At 41.3% G+C, this 15,638-nt stretch overlaps 1 protein-coding gene across 24 annotated transcripts in view; it reads left to right on the forward strand.

The window, feature by feature from the left end:
* BAZ2B (bromodomain adjacent to zinc finger domain 2B) overlaps positions 1–15,638 on the forward strand; it is a 185,074-nt gene that overhangs the window by 13,246 nt on the left and 156,190 nt on the right. Inside the window, exon 1 of one of the 24 annotated variants that reach the window (XM_088676977.1) lies at positions 10,089–10,231. The exons of the other annotated variants lie outside the window; for them this stretch is intronic. The gene's annotated coding sequence lies outside the window, so the exon portion shown is untranslated. Of the gene's footprint in view, positions 1–10,088; positions 10,232–15,638 lie in introns of those variants that run through there. 24 annotated transcript variants of the gene reach the window in all.

Here is a 15,638-nt window from a genome sequence, read left to right on the forward strand (position 1 = left end):
AATGTGTTCTTAATAGCAGGCACTATAACCCTCCCAACGGTTTGGCTTCACCCCCAAAGGCACACTCTTTCCATTGTCTCCTGAGACAGATGGATGCCAACCAGTCTTAATAAATCCTCTCTTATGTCTATTTCCCAGCCTACTCGGCCCTTTTCTTTTCAAACAGAGGCCAACTATGGGCCAATTCTCCCTGAAAGATAGAAGCTATGTAATATGTCTGATATCTGAATACATTATGTTCTGAAGGCTGCATTCTGTTACTCAGCCTTAACACTAAACATGTTGGACATTGTCCTTGCTCTAATATGTGTAGATTTGATTAAGTTTTCTCAGAAATCAGTAATCTTAAATAGGGGGAGAAGATCCTAGGCAGGGACAGGTTTTGTTTAATGACTGTATATACCACTGGAATTGTTGCATTACTGGATGACATAATGTACCAGATAGTATTATGCTAAAATTATTCATAGAATAATTTTTATGGGACAGAGAAACAAGGAATAAGTATAAGCTATGAATTCTCCCCTGTTTTGCTGATCAGCTGATTTACAATACAGTACAGGGAGCAGGTACATGTCTCTAGACAGTTTCACTTGGTGTGTATTAAGCTGCAGGCATAACCAATTCTGTGACTGCATGGCCAATGGTCAGGGATGATAGGAGCTGTAGTCCCAAGAATATCTGGTGGACACAACATTGGCCAGCCCTCTAAGAAGAGAAGCTACAAAGTAGGGTGTTATTAATACTCTATTTAAATTAGTGACTCTGGGTAAGCTGTTTGCACACTTAGTCAGAATGTATAGAAGAACAACAATCTTGGATTTGCAATTCAAATTAGGAAAGCAAAGCAAAGCGCCAGTCTCAAACATACTTACTCCTACTGAGTAGTGAAGCCAACACTTAAGAATTAAACTTGTGATGTTTTCTCCCATGGACTGCTTTGGGAGTTATACCTAATAAGGTCAGGAAATAAATGAAAAAATGACATCGGAACTGAACATTCATGTGGATTTCCAAGAAAATATCAGTGGCCAGATTCTGTTTGCTTCTACTGGTGGAGATTTGTGTAGCTTTAAGCCTCTACATCAGTGTTTCCCAAACTTGGGTCTCCTGCTGTTTTTGGACTACATTGTAGACACCTTGGGAGTTTCATATACAATGGTCTTATTATAATGGTTACTCTGTTTTAAAATTGTACCTGAGGATGTAGCTATATTCTGAGAGCAGCAGGAGTAGAATCAAGGGCTATATGGGTTTTAAAATTTCTAGGCGATTGTATTGAATGATAGGGTAGCCAATATGGTTCACTCCAGGTGTTTTTGGACTCCAACTCCCATTAGCCCCAGCCAGCATGACTATGAGCGGCTCACAGTAGAACGTTTTCCAGAAGACACCATGTTGGCTACACTTGATTCTGCCATGCATGGAAAGATTGGAGTACAGGTTTAAATTTCTGAATGCATATACTTTTTTTATTAGCTCTAATGCCTTCCCACCTGGGCATTTTCTATTCCTAACCGGGTGAGAGATAGAGCACTCAACATTTGCAAGCCTGATGAATGAAAAAAAAGGACAGTTTTTCTTTTAATCTTTAAAATGAGCTCTTTTAAAAAGAAATAACAAGAAGTTCTTTAAAAACATTTGCTCTCAGCTTTCAAACAGCTGCCTATTGATCTTCAAAAGTTCATGAGTTTAAGAACCGCAGCTAGAAAGTACAGCATGTTTGTTCAGCAATATTTGTTCAGTAATATGTTTCTGGAGCAACAGCAGTGTAGATTTCAGAGATTACTTCTCATCTGCCAGCCTATCAAGAGCTTCTTGTTTCTGTATATCATCGCCTTGCGTCCCAGGTTGGACTGCTTGTGTAGGGTGCTAGTGTGTACAGAGACAATCTGAACAATGCCTCAATCATTCCTAGCTCAGTCCACCTCTCTAAGAGGGGAAAACCTGAAATTAATGGTAGCATCTTCTCTCTAATGTATGGGCCAGATTTCAGTTGCCAGATTTCAACACAGATATTATGGGTGGGATTCAACTAATGAGTCCCATCAGCAGAAGCCCTGCACAAGGACTTCCATATTTGCAGTGAGGCTTCTCCTGCTCTCCGTCCCCTGTGTGCCCCCCCCCAAAATTGGATGGCAAGGGGTGGGAAGAACCCCTGGAACAGTGTGTGGCAGGAAGAGAGGGGGTTTGTTCCATCTGGCAAGCTGAACTTGCTTGCCCTGTCAGAATGACCGCCTTAGTGCTACCCCCTGAATTTCTCCCTGCGCAAGTCTCTCTTGCAATTCTACAGCAGTGAAACAGCCACAGCTTATTCTGCCCTGTTCTTCTGGTCCTTTAAGCCTCATCATTACCTGCTGTGAAGCAAAAGAAACGTCCTCCTGGAAGGGTGAATGAGCAAAGGGACCAGTGGAGCCTTGGTGTGGAAGAAACCACACCTTGACTCCCCCTTTTTCTTTTTTTGCTGCTGCAGACTTCTTGAAGGAGTCAAGTATTATCTCCAGGCTTGTTGTCAACCCACCAAACTTTATGTGAAAGTTTTGTGTGGTAAGGTTTTGAGAGATGAAACGTAAGGTTTACTTCCCATGTCGGAGGAAAACTTCTTCCACGGGAGGAAAGACCCAGTTCCATATTTTGGGTCAAGTTGGAAGGATAACAGAAAGGAACACCTCACTTGTATGTGTTTCCTCATGGTAAAGCAGGAGCCCATTATTTCATAGTAGACTTTCCTTCCAGTCCTAAAATCATAGATATTTCAGAGCAAGTGCCACAGATTTCAGTGCATTTTATGTCCACATAATCCTGCTTAGAACTTGGAAACTCCGTGCATTGTTCTACTGAGTCATTCACTTAGGTTAGCTGGCTTTATGATCAGAGAGGGTTTTATTCTATAACACAAAGTTGTTGTTTTTTGAAAGCTAACATTTTCTTTCCTCACTAAAACTGTATTTTGTACAATGTTACTTGATGCTACCTTGGTTGCCACGGAAACTGGAAACTCTAATAAAAGTGGAAGCAGGCATTCAACTGACAGTTTTTCGTCCTGTTTTCCTGTGTTTCTTGTTTCCCCTTTTCCATGGAAACCAAATTCTTACCTTGGAAAAGAAGTTTAAGGCTTGGAAGCGATATGCTTATTTGGCTCTACCTGTTTCAACTTCCAAAAGGAAGCTGAGAATGCGGGTTGTTGTTTTTGTGTGTGTGAGTTTCAGCAACCGGCGGCGAGAGAAGAACTTCTACAGTGGTAGTTTGTCTGGGAGTCTCTCTCGGCGCTCCAGGAGTCAAAAAGCTGTCATCCACATAGCGATTTTAAAAATCATGGGGAAGGCAGTCCCTCTAGGAACAAAATATATCTTTGTAGGTTCCTACTGGTTTATGATTTAAAAAAAACAACAACAACAGTGACAGTTAAAATATCACTTAGGACTTTTCTAACCTAGGGTGCTTTCAGACTAGCGCTCTCCTTAAAAATGGACATTATAGGAATATTCAAAATATCCCTATGCTGTCAGACCATTAGTAATGTCTCCAGGGTCTGAGGCTGGGGCAGCCTCCAACATTACCTGAAACTATCTGTTGTTTTATTTTATTTTTTTATTTCCTCCCTTTCCTCCAAATAGCTTAAGGTTGCTGAGATTATTCTACCCCTATCCCCATTTTATCCTCATGTGAGCAATTCATGTGAGGTAGACCAGGCTGAAAGAAGCCGTGAATGACCCAGACTAGGCTTAGTGGGGTCTTAGACCTTGGTCTCTGAGATCCTACTCCAGCACTCTGACCACTGCACCTCACTGGCATTTTAGCTGGGATCGAACATAGGTTTTTCTGTATGTGTAGTATATGATTTAGCAGCATGGCCTACTGAGCACTGATGCTAGGATTTGAATGTGCCACCTTCCAAAGCACTTGTTCAACAACACTGGCTGCCCCACCTTGATGCCCTTCTGCAACCAGGTAAAGTTAATGAACTATTCTGAGCCTTCTAGACTGTGTTGCTGCCAAGACATTACTTTCTGTTGTTTTTCCACTTTTCAGATCTGAAACCTTCCCCCCCCCCCCAGCTTGCAGTACAATGCAGTGCCAACCTTTCAAGTGCAGACTGGCAAAGTACTATTCACTCACCTAGCATTGAGGAGGAGCATGTGACACATTTAGGGATGGGCTTGGTGAAGCTTTACGTTTTGTCTGCCATATGTTTGCTCAGTGTACTGCCACTGTTCTTCTGCAACCACGGGGAATATGCTTGTTCTTCCTCTGCATGCAGCTCTTCTGGGACACATTATTAGGGCATTTGGAGAATTCTGAGAGAAAACAGGAGTGGAAGTTGCTGATGTTTGTTATTCTATGTTGTTGTTTTCGGTCCACAGACAATACGTAATGGTTGACAATTTCCCCCAATTTGTACTGCATTTCCTTTGCATTGAAATGAGTGGTGTGGAATAGTGTATACCGGTAGTTGATTACATAATCAGTTCCGCTGCAGCAGACAGCAAGACTAATTATGGAATGTTTTTCAGAAGCTGAAGTGCAGTGGAACGAAAACAGCGTTGTGTTCGGTGAGCACGAGTTGAAACAGAAATTGTTGCCCTTTTTCATCCATATTGACATGTGGTCAGTGGATGATGATCTCAGTCTGCTGTAATATGACTGGGTGTCAATCCTTCTCCGTGGTTATTACTGATCTTTTCACGGTACCGTATAATTTTAACCAGCATATTAATCATATGTATGCAGCTTGTGCCAAAGCCTTCTCCTTTCCTGCCCACTCCTTAGATTGGTAGGTTAATCCTGGCATGTGTCTGCAATCAAGATACAGCACAGGCATGGGCAAGTTCAGCATTTTCACAATGGAGTTGGCAGACGGAAGTACATTACTTTGTAAGGGCTAGGAGATGGTAGAAGCCTAGTAATGCTTTACAGCTGTGAGCTGAAATGGAAGAGGAGTTGCCTGGAGAAATTTCCTTGAACTAGGAAAGTTATTTATTATTCATATTCCTATACTTGTTTTGTTAAATCAAAGGGACTACTTTGAAACATTTTCAGGTGGCTGCAAAAACAGCAGTAACTCTAGCATCTTGTGTGAGAGTGAGAGGGTGTAGTTGTCCCATATCTAAAGGCTATCATAGCAGTATTTAAATAGTAGACATTTTAATAGTGTGGGTTTACTATTCTAAGTGTTTGCACTGCAACTAATGACAGCATTGATGTCAGTGCTAGTTGCATGACACAATGGTTTGCATCAGCATTCCAAAAGTACCTAATGCTGGTCCTCAGAGAGTTTCCATTCCCATTCCATGGATGGGAAAGAACAAGTTAGGAGTGAGTGGCGAGGAAAAGATTTCAGCAACCACAATTCCTTTTCTTTACAATTAAAAAAAGTATTTACAGTGGTACCTCGACTTATGAATAACTCTACTTACGAATGTTTCTACTTACAAACGGAGCTCCGTTCGCCATCTTGGATGCGGTTTAGATAGGATTTTTTCAACTTACAATTTTTTTCTCCCAATGCATTCCTATGGGATTTGACTTACAGTGGTACCTCAACTTACAAATTTAATGCGTTCCGAACGCACATTCGTAAGTCGAAAAAATTTGTAAGTCGAATCCCATAGGAATGCATTGGGAGAAAAAATTCGTAAGTAAGGTAGCACAAGCGGAATAGCTCTGTTGCGTTATTGTCCTGCTTGTGGACTTCTCGTACAGTTCTGGTTGGCCACAGTGGGAACAAAATGCTGGACCAGAGAGGCCTTTGTTCTAAATCCATCAGGGCTTTCTTATGTTCTAGTATAAGAAGGCAGTTCTTTTTGTAGGCTAAGTGAATATGATTTGCAGAGTTCAGTTTGTGGTATGGTGATGATGAGCTGTCTAGGGCTATGCCTGATCTTCGTTCTCTCTGCATGAGAAAACTTGGTTCAAAGGAGGGGAAGAAGAACTTAAAAAAAAGTCTAGTTTTGCCAGTTACAATTTATTCTTATTCCCGATTTAAAAAATGACTCTGAAGTGTATTTGAGTGAGCCTACTCCTACACAGTTCTTTATAGCTCCTTTAGCTGTTGTCTTTTTCTCACTAGATGGGTGAGCAAGTGTGCTTAGATTTTGTGAAGGTTGCACTAGTTTTAAAAGATAATTGCAGAGGAAAGGTGGTGTGACCACCAGACTTCTTAGGTGTTTTATTTGTCACAGAAATGGGCACCGCCACATTGTAAATTAAAACTCAACACAGTGTTATCACATAGTTAGATCCCCTGTCTCTAATCTACATCAATTGTATTTGGTGGTTAGAGAAGGGTAAATCACTTTATGATGGTTCTACCTCATCTGGTTTTCAATAAATAGACCAGAGCTTTCCAAATTGTGTGCCGATACGTTAGTGTGTAGGTGTGTCATGCAAACGCTCCCTGTGCCCCTCCCGGGGCTAGAAAGGGGTTAGTTTAACCTTTGGTTTGCTAGTAAAACTGAATTACTGTGTCGCGAAATGATGCAGATCTAAAAAGTGTGTCACCAACATGGAAAGTTCGGAAAGCTCTGAAATAGACTATATACAGTTGGTGGGTGGGTGTAAGAGAGTCATTAACCATGTTGATGTAAACTCCTGTGGGGAAATAGCAGTTCATTGAAGGAGTCCTGCGGTCACACAACCTTTCCTCTTTTTGTTCTCTTCATTGGATTACTAGGCTGGGTGTTTTCAAAACAGGCTTTCGAGTATGCTGTTTGCATAGGTTTCATTTGAGGTTTTGTGTCTGTGTCTCATGAAATTATTTCATCTGCATGGTTGCCATATGCACAGCTGATTGTAATTTTGCTAATAAAAGTAGGGCTTTTTTAATTTTAATCAGTCACTGTTGATTCAGATGAAAACTGCAGATTATAAAACCTTTTTTTAATAGCCGCTCATTGTAATGCAGACGAGAATGTATTTTTAAAGCTTTTGGCTGGGTTTCAAGCTTACAATGGATTTTCTAGTCATTTTCATATTTTAAACCGTAAACTAGATTAGCAAGATTCAAACCTTTTTGACAGATTTAAGTAAACCTTTACCAGCCCTTGCTTTAATATCACTTAAATCACATTATTAATACATGCTTGAGCCAACTAACTTTTGCTGACAGTTGGAAAGTTATCAGTAACCTTTTCCCTGTTGGAAGATAGTCATGAGAAATTGAACACTAAATCCACTGAAACTTTATTGGGCACATCCTACAGCCTTCAGAAAACTGAAACATTTGGTCTAATAAAACTTGGACATTTCTATATCATAAAAAATCTTTATAGTGTTTTGGATTGGTAAATCTGAAGAGGAATGTTAATTTGCTGCTGGAGTTATTCCATAACATTTTAAACTAATGTACAAAGAAATAATGTTCATCAGCATTTTTTGTTTGTTTTTTTAAAGCCATAACTTTAGTTCATCAGCTTGTCAAATACAATGGGGTAGTTGGGAAAGGACAACACATTGGGGGAGGGGGTTTACAGAAACAGCAGAACACATGGTAATAATGTTCCTGTACTGTACCACTTTATGGGGAGCAGACCATGGGAATAAATGTTCCTTGATATAGGACACTTCCTGTACATAGAAAATCAGATGTCATAGAGGAAGATTCTTATCTAATTTTAATCCTAACGTGAATTAGTTGCATGTTAACCCAAAATTAACCCAATAATTTTGTGGGTTATTTTTATGGAGAAATATTTTGATATACCCCCTTCCACCCATATATTCAGTGTGATTTGATTCAGTTCACAGGCAGTATTCTTACTGGTTGTGCAGGCTGATGCTCTGTCTTCTGAATGTGTAGACTACAACTTGGAAGCAGACCAGTGCTGATTGGCAGTGAGCACAGATTTTATCACTCAGTTCTTTAGAATATAGTCAGAGTAATCAGAAGCTCCCAGCAAAGCCCACTTTTCTCCCCTAGAGCCCCCCATCTTTACAAAAGAATAGCAAGTTGGGAAGGAGACCTGCAACAAGCCAACCACCGTTTACCAGTTATGTATGGCAGCCCACCAGGGTTTGATAAAAATCTTGCTTTGCTCCATGGGGCACTTTGCGGAGGCAAAGGGTAAGGTGCCAAACACTTGAGTGGGCCATAGCATATGACTGTGTTCAGACTGGTGGGCTGCAACTTATGCAGGACTGATACTAAGGGGGCTGTTTCCTTCCTTGCAGTACCATGATGAATCACTTTATGTATTCAATCACAGAGCATATGTCTACATGAAGCTTTCCCATGCCCTCCATTTGTTCTTTAAAACTTGACCAGAAATTTATGCCACAGTGGTTCATGCAGTGCTTAGCTCAGCCTATGCTGATCCATTTCCCATGGTGTAGGGACCTTGGGGAACGCGTGGGATCACCAGCAGACTATTAGCATTTTGATATATTGATATTGCAGGGGAAGGGTGTGTGTGCAAAATGTACATACCCTTAGTTTTTCCAGGATAGTTTCTTCCTGAGCTCCTCATCCCATTTCCCTTTGCCACATGATGAACTGCTATTTCCCATTTCAGTCTGATACTAGTACAGTCATACCTCATGATACATTTGCTTCATGTTGCGTCTTTTCAGGTTATGGACGCGCCAAACCTGGAAGTCCCGGAACAGGTTACTTCCGGGTTCGGTGTGTCCGTAAACTGCATGCATGTGCAGAAACACTAAATTGCGCTTTGCGCATGCGCAGAAGCGCCACATTGCATCACGCATGTGCGCAGATGCAGCGCTTCATGTTGCGGCCTTTTCATGTTGTAAATGGGCTGCCGGAATGGATCCCGTTCGCAACATCAGATACCACTGTAATGCTATATGAATATTCCCCACAGTAAAATCCTACCAAAACCAGTAAGGTGGTTTCCCTACATTATTCATCATGTGATACATAGTTTGGAACCCGTTTACTAGGGAGTTATCTTGTATGAGCACCATTCAGTAAACTAGAGGTACCCCTGGAGGAGACAGCGCACGTAATTGTTCCTTATTAATTAAAATACAACCCCTTCTTTTACCTCTGATGTTGCTGAGATACGTATTCCAGTTTGCAACCGTTTTAGGAAGATGCAGCCAACTGCTTTGCACTAAAAGAAGAAGCAAACAGCCAGCACCCTAGTGATTACTTTACCACCTTGTTTTTGTCATTGCAAGCACATGGGTCTAGTCCGTGCTTGCATTTGGGCTGAACAAGCACAGATTAGAAAAAAATAAATAGAATTACAAGGTGAGCACTGTAACAAAACAAATCCAGAGTAACTATTCAGTAATGACAGCAACAGACTCAGCGGTATGTAACATGAGCTCTTACTCGCCGCTATAATCAATGACATATGCTAGGAGCTTTCACATACTTCTTGGGCCATACATTTAAAACCTGTAAGCGGCATGAAATAAAATTGCATGGTTGTCATTTAGCTCTTACGTTTCAGCCTTTCCCCCTTATACTTTATTTATCTTGCTCTCTCCTTCATCTCTTGCCCACTTTGCTAGACAGCCAGTATAGTTCTGTAGAACATGGCCAAGTCTTACATCACCACCACTCCAAGAATTGGCTCTTGGGGAAGCAAAAATAAACATGGTCCATCCTGGCAGCTGAGAGCAGAATGTGTGCCAAATTCCCAACCTCCGCTGGCAGGAGGAGCTAACTTCTCATCCTTAATTCCTAGCTCTGATTTTGAGAAAAATGTTACTTATGATCTGCTCAACATTAGCCCCAATCCTGGCTGCTACAGTAATATAATATATTGGTGCCTTTTCTTCCAGATACAGGCACACATGTACACCCCAATCAATTAAATGTAATATATCAAAAAGCATGGTCTCCCCAACTAAGTTTGCTTTTGTAAAACTTCAAGTTTGTATATATTTTTGTTTTCAAAAGAAAATGGTTCCATTCAGGAAGGGGGGGGGCTGTGCCCAGGAAGAGGCACAGTGGAAAAATTCATCCCAGATTTGTAGGATGGCTCATGCAAAAAATGTTTTTAATGAGAACAAGTATTTCTCCTGCAGAAAGAAAGGAAAATATAAACAGAAAAATCAGGTGAAAGATCACAGGATGTGATGTGAAGTGTGCCACCCACTATTTCAATTATAAATTGCAGATCAGTTGCTGCTGCAACAGCCTGGATCTGCTCTTACACTGGTGAACAGCTTCTGTAGCTTTCTGCTCTTGCTCCCATTGAAAGCATGAACCTGTGGCTGGGGCATGGCTCGGAGGGACAAGCTTGGACAGTGGTGGAGTTAGGTAATGTTAGATTCTGGACTTAATTTTGCTGGGGTCACTCTACTTATGTTTTTAGCTTGGACTTAATATTCTTCTATGGGTCCCCATTTTAGATGATAAATGAATATTCCTTTACTTGCTTCAAAATGTGAAAATGTGGTCTTCCTGCTCATTCTGCTGAGTTGGGGCCCTGGACATTTGCCCCAGAGTCATATCCTTGTGGCACCACTGAGCTTGGAGGCAAATTTGAACTGTCCCTGAAAGACAACAGTATCCTGCATCAGGATTATCTCTTCCATTCTAGCTGGATTGGAATAAATATTTCCTAAGAGCTTAAGTATATTGCTCAAGATTATTTCTTCCTTCTCTGATTTCTATGTGGGATTAATATTAATCTTCAATTGATCATGCTTGTTTGTACACCTGTATGCATATCATGGTTAGGGGGATGCGGATGGCGCTGTGGTCTAAACCACTGAGCCCCTTGGGCTTGCCGATCAGAAGGTTGGCAGTTCGAATCCCCGCGACGGGGTGAACTCCCATTGCTCTGTCCCAGCTCCTGCCAACCTAGCAGACACGCCAGCGTGAGTAGATAAATAGGCACCACTGCAAAGGGAAAGTAAATGGCATTTCTGTGCGCTCTGGTTTCCATAACGGTGTTCCATTGTGCCAGAAGCGGTAGAGTCCTGCTGGCCACATGACCTGGAAAGCTGTCTGTGGACAAACGCCGGCTCCCTTGGCCTGAAAGCGAGATAAGCACCGCAATCCCATAACCACCTTTGACTGGACTTAACTGTCCAGGGGTCCTTTACCTTTACTTTTTACTTTACATATCATGGTTGATTTGAAAGCTATTGATACATCTTCTTTCCATGTATGTGCAGATTGCTGCTCTAGATAGACTTTTAGTCTGATCTGACAAGGAAATTCGTATGCTGTTTTGGCACTACATTGACGCGTCTTTTCCTGTGTCCCCTCAACCCCAGAGAGGCTTTGTTGTTGTTTAGTTGTTTAGTCGTGTCCGACTCTTCGTGACCCCATGGACCAGAGCACGCCAGGCACTCCTGTCTTCCACTGCCTCCCGCAGCTTGGTCAAACTCATGTTTATAGAACACTGTCCAACCATCTCGCCCTCTGTCGTCCCCTTCTCCTAGTGCCCTCCATCTTTCCCAACACCAGGGTCTTTTCCAGGGAGTCTTCTCTTCTCATGAGGTGGCCAAAGTATTGGAGCCTCAGCTTCACGATCTGTCCTTCCAGTGAGCACTCAGGGCTGATTTCCTTCAGAATGGATAGGTTTGATCTTCTTGCAGTCCATGGGACTCTCAAGAGTCTCCTTCAGCACCATAATTCAAAAGCATCCATTCTTCGGCGATCAGCCTTCTTTATGGTCCAGCTCTCACTTCCATACATCACTACTGGGAGAACCATAGCTTTAACTATACAGACCTTTGTTGGCAAGGTGATGTCTCTGCTTTTTAAGATGCTGTCTATGTTTGTCATTGCTTTTCACCCGAGAAGAGAGGCTTACCAGTCTTTAATATAATTGTTTCTGTTGCAGCATACTTGCTATAGAAAGGACCATTGCATGCCCGTGGTCACACAGCAGACACTATTGAAAAACATGGGGCAGTAAGTAAAAAAGAGAAACAAAACGAAGTGGTATTATCTATACATTTTCTGTATATTCCACATCCTTTTCTTTCAGTGCTGAGTGCCTTCACAGCCTTAGTGAAACAAAAATCCTGTGATAACCTGTGGTAACAACCACACCCTGAGAAGACAACTGGAATTTCGCTGAGAAAATGGCTACCTTCTCTTTTACCATAGTGTGACTGTAGAGCACACCAACTCTTCACCATATAAAATCCTACCCTCTCTTTAATTGTCATGTTTATTAGTGCTTTTAATTCATTTGAAACCTTCCATTATACTTGGAGTCATGTGATACCAACAGAAGCTTCAAAAACCTGACAGCCACTTTTAAACAACTAGATTTTGTCATGCTAAAATTTATTACCTAGAGGATCTTGCTGCTAGCAGCTAACACTTCAGTTCCTATTCATTAATTCTGGAGACCTCATAGTCAGCTTCTCTTTATAGAAACCTTTAGCAATGAAAGGCAGTCTGGAGGAAAAACCGTGGCTCATGTTTTCCTTCATTATATTCCAATTTCCTGTGCTTCTGTCGTTCATTTTGAAACAATAATGACTGTTTTGATTTTGAAACAGAAATGTATAGAATCTAATGTATATTTTTAAAACAGGCATATTGGCTAATAAACCCTTTCTATTCCACCCATCCTAAAAATTGTTTCTTTGTGAAGCAAGTTGTCAGCTTTGTCTAAGGACCATGCTGAAATGTAATGTACACTGTAATTTGCGACCCAAATAAGGATGCTGATATTCAGATTTTTAGCAATATGTTAATTAGTAGTTGTAAGCCATATATTATGTGTCTGTGGTTTGTACTTTTACCAGATATTCCACAAAGCTGAGAACAGAAGGCTGTTTAATATTAATAGAGAAATGTATAGAAAATTTCAGCATAACGTTTAGGGTAGCTCAGCATATGTAACTGTTGACATAAATAAAATGAATGTTGCCCCTTTCACAGTATTTAAATAATCTTTATTTTCAACTGTATTTTAGTGCATAGTCTTAAATATGTTGGTTGAAAAATAGGGGTTACGGTCAGGTCTGTGGGCCTACCTGGTATGTTTATTTAGGTTCACAAGTTTCTTTAATTTGATTATGTCTCTTCTAAAAGGTTCAAGTCATTATGAAATAGAAGTTGTCATCAGGTGCTGGGTTTCAAGCAAAGGTTGTGATATGTCTGCAAGGCTTGTGTCTAAGTTGTGTTGTGAAATAAAACTATAACTACGAGAAGTGAACTGTGATTGGCCCAACTGGGAGTCCAGCAGTATTTGTAGAAGTGAGGGATAGGAATATGATTTTGTTGGGGCTTGTCATTGAGCAGGAATGATAGGAGCAAGCAGCGTTTAGGAAAGTGGAAATTATTGTGGGGTCTTATTATGATTAGCTATCCATGTAATATAATAATAATAATAATAGTTATTGTTATTATTATTTATACCCCGCCTACCCGGTCTGAGTCTCCCCAGCCACTCTGGGCGGCTCCCAATTGAATATTAAAACAATATAGCATTAATTAATTAAGGTGGTGATGGAGCACAGTTGCAAACATTGAACTCCATTCTCCTTCCTTCAATATGTAGTCCTTACAGATTCATTTAAGGTGCAATCCTATGTGCACATCTCTGGGAGTTCAATGAGACTTTGGTGAAACGACTAAAGCTGTTAGAGATACAGTTAATGAAGACCATTCTGCAACATGTGCAGACTGTATGAAGATTTCATACTGGCTAATTCTGTAAAAAGAGAAGGTGGACTTGGTTCATTGCCTAACACAAACTGTGACTGCAGATTTATATACATGCCCTGTTAATTTTAGTGGGAACTACAAATGCATAAGCATGTGCGGAATTGTAGCCAAAAGGTCCAGTTGGCAGCTCTGTTGCTTCTGAAAACAGACAATTCATCACTTGGATGTGAACTCTAAAGTAATCTGCCCATGTCAGTTCAATATTATACTGGATCTCTGAGGGAGACATTTCCCAGTGGTTTGCTTTGCATGCAAAAGCATCTCCAATTAAAAGAGGGAAACCTCTGTCCAAGACCTTAAAAAGCTCCTAACAGAGCATTGCAGTAAGATGAGCGCAACCTGGTCTTCTCTGAATGCTTTGCCACCAGTCCCAAGCAGCATGGCCGATGTATAGACCTGATGGTAGTTGTAGTGCAAACATCAGGTTGGAGAAAGCTGGACTAGATGGACTAATGATCTGATTGAACAGAAGCTTTGCCTGTTCATAATAACATTTTCACAGGCAACTGCAGCGCTAAAAACATGTCTGCCGTGTAGCAACTTTATTATTATTATTTGGCTAACCATTACCTTAAGTTTCTTGACTTCTCAAAGTTGACAAGAGCTGACCCAAATGGTTCGTTTACATTGCTGTGACCTACCCTGGAATCTTCTGGTAAAGAGTGGGTAATAAACACAACAACAACAACAACAACAACAACAACAACAACACCCAACTCCATTGGGTGGCGTTTGATCACATACCCCAATGAAGGAGGACAAAATACAAGATTTTTAGGTAAATACAGTAAGCAACTATGAATGTCACAATGCTACAAGAGAGACTTCGTTTTTCTTGTGATGTAATATGGACTGTAATTGGATTGTCATATGGATCCTCTGGCCTTGTATAGGTAATACTGTAAAGGAATGTAGGAGAATATCAATAGCACTAGCCTGTACCACTGACATATTATAAAGGTGGGTGGGAATACCATGTGATATGTTTGTTTTATACAGTACTTCTATTTTTGTTTTGGCTTGTAAGCTAACAAAAAACCTAGAAAGACAGACAGAAAATGAAATGAGATTTCTCACCCTAGCCAACTTCTCCCTGAAATACCTCAGAGCATAATGTGTGTTATGTGGTTCTATATGTGGTTACAAAAACAAAACAAAACCCACTTGTGGTAGTCACTGATTTGCTCTGTGTGTTATTTCTCTGTTGCTGGTCACTTGGGAACAGAAGAAAACACAGTATGTGTTAACTGATTGATTCACTTGCCTATTGACAACGGAAACATCTATTACCTTTTGTAATTGATTACAGAACTGTAGTATGCATGGAAAGAAATATGGTCAGCCATAAAACTCTGGAGCTAACTTAAATTTCCATGAACTGTGTACAATGCTCATTAACAAGTCATTTCCTTCCAAAGCAGGGAAGGGAGCCCACTGAGGGCATCTTGCCTAAAGCAAGCCGCCTCTTTCACCACTGCCCGTTTGCGTATCTTCTCCTTTGAGCCAGATCCATACCACTGGCAAGAATGATAGAAGCTAAGACTGGTGCTCCTTCTCCTTGTTTGGTCACTGCTCACAGGTGAACAGGGAGCAGCACTGGGGAGGTGGGAGAGCAGAGTCAGAGGAACCCCGTGCTGGAGTGTAGGTCTCAGCAAATGCCTGACTCAACTCCAGCCCTAATCATGGAAGTGCCAGATTTTTGCCCTCCACCATACTTTCTCCCCCTCCCACATAGCCCGATTCACTCACTCTCCACTTCTTACCAGGCTGTGAGATAGAGAACCAACCCAGGGTAGGGCTTGTTCTCTCCCCACGCTTGCCAGATGGCGGGGAAGAGCAAAGGCTGCAGAGGACCTGTTGGGAGCCTGGGGTTGGCATAGGACCGCCCATTGTGTTCCAGAAGCTTCTGCCACCAGGGGTCTTCTCAGATGCAAGGGTCTACTCAGGGGGAGGAGGAAGACTCAGTTTGGGGCAATGACCAAGGTGGAAAGGAGGAATTGGCAGTGGGAAATACAATCTTCTTAAC

Source organism: Zootoca vivipara, chromosome 1, assembly GCF_965207765.1.
Source record: "Zootoca vivipara chromosome 1, rZooViv2.hap1.1, whole genome shotgun sequence".
Lineage (NCBI taxonomy): Eukaryota > Metazoa > Chordata > Lepidosauria > Squamata > Lacertidae > Zootoca > Zootoca vivipara.